Raw genomic sequence first — 12364 nt, 5'->3', positions numbered from 1 at the left:
ATTGTCTAGGGCATTTGAGTGCTTGATCCCCAGTTGGTGGCACTATTTGAGGAGGCTTGGAAAGTGAGAAGCAGGTCAGCAGGGGAAGGCTTTGAGAAGTTAGTTTCCCAGTGGCTCTCAACTTTCCTAATGTTGTGGCCCTTTAATATAATTCCTCATGATGTGGTGACCACCAATCATAAAGTTATTTTCATTGCTACTTCATAATTCTAATTCTACTACTGTTATGAACTATGGTGTAAACATCTGTTTTCTAGTGGTCTTAAGTGACCCCTATGAAAGGGTCATTTGACCCATAAAGGGGTCTCAACCCACAGGTTGAAAGCCATTATTTCCATTCCCAATGCATAGTTTCGTGCTTGCAGTTCACAATGTGAGCTCTCAGCTTCTGTTCCTTCTGCCGCACTTGCTGCCATCATGGACTCTTATGCCCCTGGAACTGCAAGCGCAAATAAGCCTTTTCTTCCATAAATTACCTTGGTCATTGCCCTTTGTCACAGCAATAGAACAGTATCTGATGTACTGCAAGATACTAATAAGTCCTTGTGTTTTCACTTTTTCCCACTGAAAAATTATCCTACCCACTACCTTTAATGGAAGAGAAGCAGATACATACACATAAGAATTTTTAAATGTTCCAGTCACTCGAGCAGAAAACAGGGGTGAATTAGAACTAATAATCTATTATATATGATAGAAAATAAGGATATACATGCAGCGGATATGGATCTCACAGTAGGTGATGCCCCAGGTTAAGTCACAATCATGGATGTGATAGTACAATACTTTTACTAACTGAAATCTTCAAATGAGTTGAGAGCTTTTGCTTGACATTTTTAAGGAAAGAAAAATGCACTACACTCAAAAATATGCATTTCTCAGCTCCGTGATAAACTTGGGATCCTGGCAGTCCTAAACATCTATGTAGACCAAAGTTTCTCAACCATTGACTGTAAGGGGAGTTAGGTGTTTGTTGGAAGTTTGCTATTGTAGCATGTCTAGCAGCATTGCTGGCCTTAACCACTAGATGCCAGCATCACACCCCATTGGCAACTAACAATGTCTCTAGCCTAATAACCTAGGAATACTTACCTAGACCAACGAACGCTTCTTTAATTGTGGTTCATGACCCCTTATGAAATTGTGTGACTAACTGCAGATCTTTTGAAATATGTGGCAACAGTAAAGGTTTTCTGAGTTCTCCACAAGAAAATAATCCGAACCGAAACACAGAGTGAATCTGAAGGGTTTCTGGCAGTGCCCACCCATGTTGCATTGTGACTTCACGGCACTCTTAGTTTTGAACTCACAATATAAGCACTGGGCATTGTGCATGCCCTCAGACCATGCAACAAACTCTGCCTGAAACACTTCAACTCAGGTTTGATGCTACTGTATGTTATGAATTGCACAGTTTGTTGTGCATGAGTTTTTTGATCCTGATTGAAACTTAGTAGCCTTTGGTACAGGAAAGCCCTCTGCATGCCACCAAAAGAGAATGTAAACACCAAGCCACCAGCCACAAATCCTTGGATCTACAATGGTGTCTTGCAGACAATAGTGTCTGCAAGACATGCTATAGAGATGGTGACACAAAGACTGTGGGTGTAACCAACCAATATTTGATTTGACTTCAGGCTTAGTCCATGAGATGGACTCCATACTCAACACTGTTTGGGTAAACAAGGTTAGGAAGCCCAGGGACCTAAGGTAAACCAAATACTACTGTTCTAAATAATTAGTAATAATAATAATAAGTAAAATAAATGTAGCAATAAAATGACTCCTAATGACATTCTGCTATACTCAATGACCAGTACCTTGCTCAGGGAACATTCCTCCTAAAGCAATTGGGAACAAATACAGAGACCCACAGACAGACATTTTGCAGAGTGAAAAATCTAGGCACACTCAGCCTTCACTGGGATGTCTCCATCAACTCTCTCCCGTCAGAGCTAAGGGAACCCCAAGAAAGAGGAGATGAAAAGACTTTAAGAGACAGAAGAGGTGGAGGATACCAAGCAAACAGGGCCTCTCAGTCAGCATGACCAAAGCCCATAAGAACTCAGAGACTGAGGCAGCATGTTCAGGGGGTGCACAGGTCTGCCCAGGTCCTCTGCATATATATTATGGCTTCCAGTTTAGTGTTTTGATAGGATTCCTTTGTGTGTGAACAAATGGGTCTTTGATTCTTATGCCTTCTCTTGAACTGTTTTTCCTTCTGTGTGTTTGTTTTGTCCAGCTCCAATGTGGTAGTTTTGTTTTATCTTACATTTTATTTTGCTATGTTTTGTTGTTATTCCCTTGGGAGCCTGATTGCTTTCCAATGAGAGACAAGAAAGGGAGTGGATCTGGATGGGAGGGGAAGTGGGTAAGAACTTGGAAGAGTAGAGGGAGGGAAAACCATAGTCAGGATATATTAGGTGAGGGGGGTATCTATTTTCAATTAAAATGGGGGAAAGAATAAACACACCAAAAACTAAAATTAAAAAATTCCTAAAGGCCCTTATCTAGACTATCAACCAATAAGGAGTAATATTCAGAATGACAGATGAGTTCCTATTGTTTGTTGGACCTCTTCCTTCAATAAAGATAAAATGTCTCTCTTTAGGATGAGTTTTAGCCAAGGAAGTTAATGTAATTTAGAAAGGGTCAACTAGAAGAGACTAGTACTAATTGATTTCTCCTTGATAATCAGCCACTTGTTAAGTTAGTCACCGTAAGCATATTTCTACAGGCTGTATTCTGTCCCACCCAAAATTAACTATATCATCTCTGGATGCTGGCCTATGAGATGCTTCATCTCCCAGTCATTTGCTGTGAACATTTTGCAGACCTAGTACTTTCTCTTAAACCTGCTGGAAATTACCCTGGGAAGTTCCCAAGTATTGAGGCTCTGAAAGAAATTTCACAAACCATCTAAAAATTCCTTTTTGTGGAAATGAAAATCTTCACTCTTGCAGAACAAGTAATCAAGCATTATTCTCCAAAGAGTCATTTCCTCTCTGTGAGCACAAAGCCCATTTTGGGAGTCGTCCTAAATGGAACTGTTTTATAAATGACCACCATCAGAAGGGCCACACTAGCATTCAAGTGGGAAGCTGCAAACCAGAAAAAAAAAACGGATCCTGGCAGTGGTGGAACAATGCCTTTGGCTCTGAGAAATCATCCTCACATGAAGACTTCAGTGAGGGCTGAGTGGTCCTAGGTTTTTCACTCTGCGTAATGTCTGTCTGTGGGACTCTGTGTTTGCTCCCAACAGTTGCAAAAGGAAGGCTGTCTGATGATTACTGAGCAAGGTCCTCTCCACAGAGTGATTTTTCAGAGCCTTCTGGATATAACCAAACTGAGACTCAGCTCTTTTATTATGCCCATCCCAACCACTCACTATTTGAGGAAATATCTAGCTCAGACAGGACAGAACTGAGACAAGTGGGCTTGGAGAAGACCTTCCCACTAAGTTAAAAGAATTTCAATTGAGAAAATGCCTCCATAACACAGGCCTGTGTGGCCTATGAGGCTGGTGATTGATGTGAGAAGCCCCAGTCCATTGTGGGCAAGTATTTCAGGGGTATATAAGAAAACAAACTGAGCAAGCCAAGAAGTAACACTCCTCCATGGCCAATGAGAGACCCTGCCCAAAGGAGACAAACAACATTTCTGAGACTGTTTTGCAAGGGTGATCTCCAGCCTCCATACACATGTATGCATACATCCACACACACACACACATTAAAAAGTAATAATTACAGAATAAGTAGTGTTAAAATTCCAAATATATAGTCTGATAAAACAAAACATCATGAGAAACAGAATAAGAAATGATACCTTATTTGGATTGAATTATCAGATAGGAAATTTAAAATAACTATAATTAATATGTTAATAACTATAGAAGGAAAACTAGATAGCATGAAAGAACAGAGACTGAATGCAAGCAAAGAGCTGGAAAGACTACAAAAGAGTCAATAATGGACGCTGCATATGAAACCTGCAGTATCAAAAATGAATGCCGTTGACAACCTCACTGGAAGACTAGACACAGCAAAAGAAAGAAGTCATAGTTCAAAAAGAAATTAGCATAAACTTGTTAAACTGACAAGCAAAGACAGAAAAGAATAGCAAAATAAGCTGCAATCCAACCACTATGAGGTAGCTTGAGATGCACCATGAGCACTTGGAATATGCAAATGAATAAAGAAAGCAAAGAAATATTTGAAGCATGAGTGGCTAAGTCCCCCAAATGAATGACATACTCTCAGTTAGACACAGTGTTATTGAAGAAAAAGAAAAAACAAGGAGAGCATGATGGGGGGGGTGTTGGGGGAATTCCTACAGGGACAGGGAAGGGGAGTTGGGGATAAATACATAATCAAGACATATTGTATATATGTATGAAATTGTTGAGGAATAAAATATTTAAAAAAATAAATATTGTTTAAAGCAAGATCCAATGATTGTTAACTAGAACCACACACACACATACAGAGAGAGAGAGAGAGAGAGAGAGAGAGAGAGAGAGAGAGATTGAGAGATTAAGAGGGAGATTATGGAAAGATGAAAGTCACTATAACATGCAAGTGGAAGCCAAACAATGAAAGACTAGTTTGGTGTCTATCTGATAAAGTAGACCTCAAGCCAAAATTACTCAGAAAAGATCACAAAGGTCAGCATGTAACAAAGAGGAAATACCACTAAGAAAATATAACCATCATAAATACATGTGCACCAAGCATCCTACACCCTATTTCATAAAACTCCTGAACACTGGGCAAAAGGGGCAAGTACAGGTTCCAACACAGTAATATTAGGTTGTTTCAATACCCACTTACATCAGTGGATAAATCATCCAAACAATAAAATGAACAAGGAAATTCAAAGTCAAGTCATGCCATAGATCAAATGGATTTGACAGCCAAAGCATTCCATCCAATACATGTGTAGAGAACACAGTCCTAAAGCTCAGAACTTGCTGGATAAATAGCCCCGCTCTACCCCAGAAGGACTTTCCAACCTAAAGAGTCCAGGAATCCAATGACACCTACCCACCCTAGCCTCAGGCTATATGTTGCTTAGGAATGCATTATTCCCCTTCCTCTGGAATTGGACATTTCTTTTCATCTAATAAGTGTCCAGAATGCAAACAAGTTGCCATTGAAAATGATTTGCGGTCCTGCAGAGAGTGAGTGCCCTAGCCTCAGGTGACTCTGGGTGCTGCTCTGCCTGCTCCCCAACCTCCTCCATCAACACCTGCTCGCTTCTGCCTGACCCCACCCGGAAAAGAGTGGACCTTCCCAGTCCAAGAAGGTCTGCCCTGAGTCCAGACACACCTCACCCCTGTCTACACCCTTCCCTCTGTTCTGCAGCCAGTGCCCCAGCCTCAGGTGAGTCTGGGCGCTGCTCTGCCCACCCCCCAACCTCCTCCATCAACTTCTGCTCGCTTCTGCCTGAAACACCCTTCCACCCCCCACCCCCAGACAAGAGTGGACCAGCCCAGACCGGAAGGCCCACCCTGAGTCGGGACACACCTCAGCCCTGTCTACACCCTGCCCTCTGTCCTGCAGCGGGTGTCCTAGCCTCAGGTGAGTCTGGGTGCTGCTTTACCTGCCTCCCAACCTCCTCCATCAACCCCTGCTCGCTTCTGCCAGAAACACCCCACCCCCACCCCCTGGACAAGAGTGGACCTCCCCAGTCCAGGAAGGTCTGCCCTGAGTCCAGACACACCTCACCCCTGTCTACACCCTGCCCTCTGTCCTGCGGCGGTGTCCTAACCTCAGTGGTTGCACTAGCCTCAGGAAGGTCCACTCCACCCTTGTCCCCCCACCACCCTCTGAGATCCCTCTGCCGCCAGAAGCTGAGCCACCTGCACTCACTGGAAGAAGGGATGGGAAGAAGACAGAGTAAGAACACACTCAACAACAGAAAAACCAATATGACACCACAAGAATCCAGGGACTCCACACCAGCAAGATCTGAAAAGCCCACCACAGAGCATGAAGAAGAGATGGACCTCAAAAATTATCTTAGGAAGATGATAGAGTCCTTTAAAGAGGAAACAAGAAAATCCCTTAAAGAAATAGAAGAAGAAAAAACAAGCAAAAAATTACATGAGATGGAAGAAAAGACAAACCAAAGAATTCAAGAAGTAAACAAATCTCTCAAAGAATCTAAACAAAGCCAAGAAAAAACAACCAAACAAGGGAAGGAAGCACTCGAAACAGTTCAAGGCATGAAATAGAAACAATAAAGAAAACACAGAATGAGGTGATGCTGGAAATAGAAAGGCTGGATAAACAATCAGGAACTAAAGATGTGAGTATAACCAATAGAATACAAGAGATAGAAGAGAGAATCTCAGTTGTTGAAGACTCTCTAGAGGATATACAATCATCGACCAAAGAAAATCTCAAGTCCAACAAATCCCTACCACAAAATATCCAGGAAATATGGGACAACTGAAAAGGCCAAACCTAAGAATAATAGGTATAGAAGAAGGTGAAGAAATACAGCTCAAAGGTACAGAAAACATATTCAACAAAATCATAGAAGAAAACTTCCCCAACCTACAGAAGGATATGCCTATGAAAGTACAAGAAGCTTACAGAACACCAAACAGACTGGACCAAAAAAAGAAGTCCCCTCAACACATATTAATCAAAATACCAAACCTTCAGAATAAAGAGAAAATATTAAGAGCAGCAAAGGAAAAATGCCAAGTAACATATAAAAGCAGACCTATCAGAATCACACCTGACTTCTCAATGGAAACTTTGAAAGCCAGAAGGTCCTGGATAGATATCCTACAAACACTAAGGGAGCATGGATGCCAAACCAGACTACTGTACCCAGCAAAACTTTCAATCACTATAGATGGAGAAAACAAGATATTCCATGACAAAACCAGACTTAAACAATACATATCCACAAACCCAGCACTACAGAAAGTTCTAGAAGGAAAACTCCAACCCAACGAAGATAACTACACTCACAAAAATGTAGGCAATAGATAATCCAATTCTACCAAACACAAAAAGAAACAGGAGGGCGAAATCTACACACAATGACAATAAAGCCAAAACAAACAAGAACGAACAATCAATGGATATTAATATCCCTCAATGTCAATGGTCTTAACCTGCCCATAAAAAGATACAGGCTAACAGAATGGATACAAAGACAGAATTCATCCTTCTGCTGTTTACAAGAAACACACCTCAACTTCAAAGACGGGCGTTACCTCAGAGTAAAGGGTTGAGAAAAGATTTTCCAATCAAATGGGCCCAAGAAACAAGCTGGTGTAGCAATCCTAATATCTAACAAATTAGACTTCAAACTAAAATCAATCAAAAGAGATGAATAGGACATTTCCTACTCATTAAAGGAAAAGTCCTTCAAGATGAAGTCTCAATCCTGAACATCTATGCCCCAAATACGAAGGAGCCCACATTTCTAAAAAAAACATTACTAAAGCTCAAACCACACATAACGCCACACACACTTATAGTAGGAGACTTCAACGTGCCTCTTTCACCACTAGACAGGACCAGCAGACAGAAAATTAACAAAGAAACAAAGGATCTAACAGAAGTTATGACCCAACTGGATTTAACAGATATCTATAGAACATTTCATCCAAACACAAAAGAATATACCTTCTTCTCAGCGCCACATGGAACCTTCTCTAAAATTGACCACATAGTTGGCAACAAAGCAAACCTTCACAGATACAAAAGAATTGAAATAACCCCCATATCTTATCAGATCACCATGCTTTAAAGCTAGAATTGAACAGCAATACAAATTGCAGAAAACCTAAAAATTCATGGAAATTGAATAACACCCAATTACACCACTCTTGGGTTGAGGAAGAAGTAAAAAAAGAAATTAAAGACTTCCTACAATTTAATGAGAATGTAGACACAACATACCCAAACTTATGAAACACTTTGAGAGCAGTGCTAAGAGGAAAGTTCATAGCACTAAGTGCTCATATGAAGAAACTGGAGAATTGTCACATGAGAGAATTGACAGAACAATTGAAAGCTTTAGAGCAAAAAAGAAGCAAACTCACCACGGAGGAGTAGACACCAGCAAATAATCAAACTGAGGGCTGAAATCAATAAAGTAGAAACTAGGAAAACATTACAAAGAATCAATGAAACAAAGAGTTGGTTCTTTGAGAAGATCAACAAGTTAGTTGGATAGAGACAAACCTTTATCCAAACTAACCAAAAGGCAGAGAGAGAGCATGGTAATTAACAAAATCAGAAATGAAAATGGGGGATATAACAACGGACACTGAGGAAATCCAGAGAATCATCAGGTCATACTTTGAAAACCTGTACTCCATAAAATTTGAAAATCTAAAGGAAATGGACAGTTTCCTGGATATATATCACTTACCAAAATTAAACCAAGAACAGATAAACAGTTTAAATCGACCTATGACCCCCCAAATGAAATAGAAGCAGTCATCAAAAGCCTTCCAACCAAAACAACCCAGGGCCAGATGGCTTCACTGCATAATTCTACCAGAAATTCAAACAAGAGCTAATACCAGTACTGCACAAGTAGTTCCACACAATAGAAGCAGAAGGGACAATGCCAAACTCTTTTTACGAGGCTACAATCACTTTGATACCCAAGCCACACAAAGACAACTAAAAAAGAGAACTACAGACCAATATCCCTCATAAACATAGATGCAAAAATACTCAACAAAATATTGGCGAATCGAATCCAAAAACACATCAGAAAAATCATCCACTATGATCAAGTAGGCTTCATTCTTGGGATGCAAGGATGGTTCAACATATGAAAATCCACCAATGTAATCCACTATATAAAGAGACTGAGAAAAAAAAACACATGATCATCTCACTAGATGCCAAAAAAGCCTTCGACAAAATCCAACACCCCTTCATGAAAAAGGTCTTGGAGAAATCAGGGATAACAGGAACATACCTCAACATAATAAAAGCAATACACAGCAAGCCAACAGCCAACATCAAATTAAATGGAGAGAAACTCAATGCAATTCCTCTAAAATCAGGAATAAGACAAGGCTGTCCACTCTCTCCATACCTCTTCAATATTATACTTGAAGTTCTAGCTAGAGCAATAAGACAACAAAAGGAGATCAAAGGTATACAAATTGGAAAGGAAGAAGTCAAACTTTCACTGTTGGCAGATGATATGACAGTCTACATAAGTGACCTGAAAAACTCTACCAGGGAACTCCTACAGATGATATAGACCTTCAGCAAAGTAGCAGAATATAAAATTAACTCAAAAAAATCAGTAGCCCTACTTTATACAGATGATAAATGCAATGAGAAAGAAATCAGAAACATCACCCTTCACAATATCCACAAGCAACATAAATATCTTGGGGTAACACTAACCAAAAAAGTGAAAGACCTGTACAGTAAGAACTTTGAGTCTTCAAAGAAAGAAATTAAAGAAGATACCAGAAAATGGAAAGATCTCCCATGCTCTTGGATAGGTAGAATCAACATAGTATAAAAATGGCAGTCTTGCCAAAAGTAATCTACAGAGTCAATGCAATCCCCATCAAAATCCCAACACAGTTCTTCACAGACCTTGAAAGAACAATACTCAACTTTATATGGAAAAACAAAAGACCCAGGATAGCCAAGACAACTCTGTACAATAAAGGATCTTCTGGTGGCATCACCATCCCTGACTTCAAGCTCTATTATAGAGCCATAGTTCTGAAAACAGCTTGGTATTGGCACAAAAATAGACAGGCAGACCAATGGAATCAAATTGAAAACCCTGATATTAACCCACACATATGAACACCTTATTTTTGACAAAGATGCTAAATCTATACAATGGAAGAAAGATAGCATCTTTAACAAATGGTGCTGGCACAACTGGATTCAGACATGCAGAAGATTGCAGATAGATCCATATCTGTCACCATGAACAAAACTTAAGTGCAAATGGATCAAAGATCTCACCATAAATCCAGCCACACTGAATCTTCTAGAAGTGAAAGTGGGAGATACCCTTGAACGAATAGACAGGAGACCGCTTCCTGAACATTATACCAGTAGCACAGACATTGAGATCGTCAATTAATAAATGGGACCTCCTGAAACTGAGAAGCTTCTGTAAGGCAAAGGACACAGTCGGTAAGACAAAATGACAGCCCACAGAATGGGAAAAGATCTTCACCAACCCCACATCTGACAGAGGGCTGATTTCCAAAATATACAATGAACTCAAGAAGCTAGACACCAAAACACCAAACAATGAAATAAAAAAGTGGGGTGCAGAACTAAATAGAGAATTCTCAACAGAGGGATCTGAAATGGCTGAAAGACACTTAAGAAAGTATGGCGGTAGCTCAGAAAAATGGGAATCAGTCTACCTCAAAATCCAGCCATTCCTCTCTTGGGCATATACCCAAATAATGCACATTCATACAACAAGGACATATGTTCAACCATGTTCATAGCAGCATTGTTTGTAATAGCCAAAACCTGGGAGCAACCTAGATGCCCCTCAACTGAAGAATGGATAGAGAAAATGTGGTACATTTATACAATGGAGTACTACTCAGCAGAAAAAAAGCAATGGAATCTTGAAATTGGCAGGCAAATGGATGGAACTAGAAGAAACCATCCTGAGTGAGGTAACAAACATGGTATGTACTCACTCATATATGAATTTTAGACATTTAGCAAAGGATTACCAGCTTACAATCCTCTTCACCAAAGAAATTAGGAAACATGGAGTACTCTAGGGGATAAATGCATGGACCCCAGGAATGGGAAGGGGCAGGAACTCCTGAGCTAATTGGGAGCATGAGGGTAGGGGAGAGGGAGCTGCCAGAATGAGAGCAGGAGAAGAGGAGAGGAGAGGAGGAAATGGAGGAGCAGAAATATTGAGTTGGAGGAAGGATAGAGGAGAGCAGGATAAGAGATACCATATTAGAGGGAGCCATTATAGGTCCGAGGAGAGATCTGGCACTAGGGAGACTTCCAGAAATCTACAAGAATGACACTAACTGACAAGCCAGGCAATGGTGGAGAGGATAACCTAAACGCGCTGGGAGGCCAGTACGGGACTGATCCAGACCCCTGAACATGGATGTCAATGAGGAGGCTTCTGCACTCTAGGAGGCCCCTAGTATTTTTCCCTGGTGTAAGAAGGGACTTTAGGAGCATCCCATGTGAAGGGATGCACTCTTGCCCTGAACACATGGGGAAGGGCCTAGGCCCAGCCCAGGATGATGTGGTGGACTTTTCGGAGCCCCCGTTGAGGGCCCTACCCTGCGTGGGGAGTGGAGGGTAGATGGGGTGGGGGGTAGGTTAGGGTTGGGAAGGAAGGGTGAGGGTGAGGGGAAGGAGAGGAAGAAGGGATTGACATGTGAAACAAGCTTGTTCCTAATTTGAACTAATAAAAAAATAAAAAAATAATGATCTGCTATGATTTAGATTTTTTACTTTTTTACTTAAATTGGAAACAAGCTTCTTTTACATGTCAATCTCAGTTCTCTCTCCCTCCCCTCCTCCCCTGACCCCCTGTCCCAACCCCTTTCTGCTCCCCAGGGAGGGGGAGAACTTCCATGGGGGGAATCTTCAAAGTCTGTCATATCATTTGGAGCACGACCTAGACCCCCCGCCCCAGTGTGTCTAGGCTGACAGAGTATCCCTCTATGTGGAGAGGGCTCCCAAATTCCATTTGTGTACTAGGGGTATAGATTTTTTGATTTTTAAGAACAAATTTCTACACAGAAAAATTGAGGTATCACAAAGACTCAGATTTTTCCCTTTGTTTTCACATGTTCAATTTTGTGTCCAAATGTGACCTGCAGTATAGCAGTTGTCATCCCCGTTTTCCACACGCTTCTTTTTCAACTGTGCTGAAAATTTGGAGAATTAAGATTAAAACAAAGTACTAGTCAACTCTTTACAACAAACAGCAATCTTCCAGTAACAGCTTTCTACTCTCCCCTGCGTGTGGTGCAAAACATGTACTGCATGGAGCCCATGAAAAGTCACTTTCTATTAAATCAGCATGACTTCTGAGTACGTTACTACACAGATGTGGGGGACAGCTCCAGAACCACAAAATCAGAATCTGTCTTGCGCCTATTTCATGTGACGCGAACATTCCTCAATGTCAGTAGCATCATGACAGCCACACTCTGCCACAGTCCCACCCTTTGCCCAGAGAGGGCCACTTAGGAAATGGCAAATACAATTCTCTAGTCTGTTAGGTCTCAAACCCAGGACAAAATGCTCAGATGCCTGTTTATCATATCAAAGCAGACCTGGTGGCCAGGTTCTCCCAGCATCCCCCACTTTCTACTTGTTACAGTGTATGGCTG

This window comes from Cricetulus griseus, chromosome 2 (genome assembly GCF_003668045.3).
Source record: "Cricetulus griseus strain 17A/GY chromosome 2, alternate assembly CriGri-PICRH-1.0, whole genome shotgun sequence".
In the NCBI taxonomy this organism is placed as follows: Eukaryota; Metazoa; Chordata; class Mammalia; order Rodentia; family Cricetidae; genus Cricetulus; species Cricetulus griseus.
The sequence above is the reverse complement of the archived record's forward strand: the minus strand, read 5'-3'. Positions refer to the sequence as shown.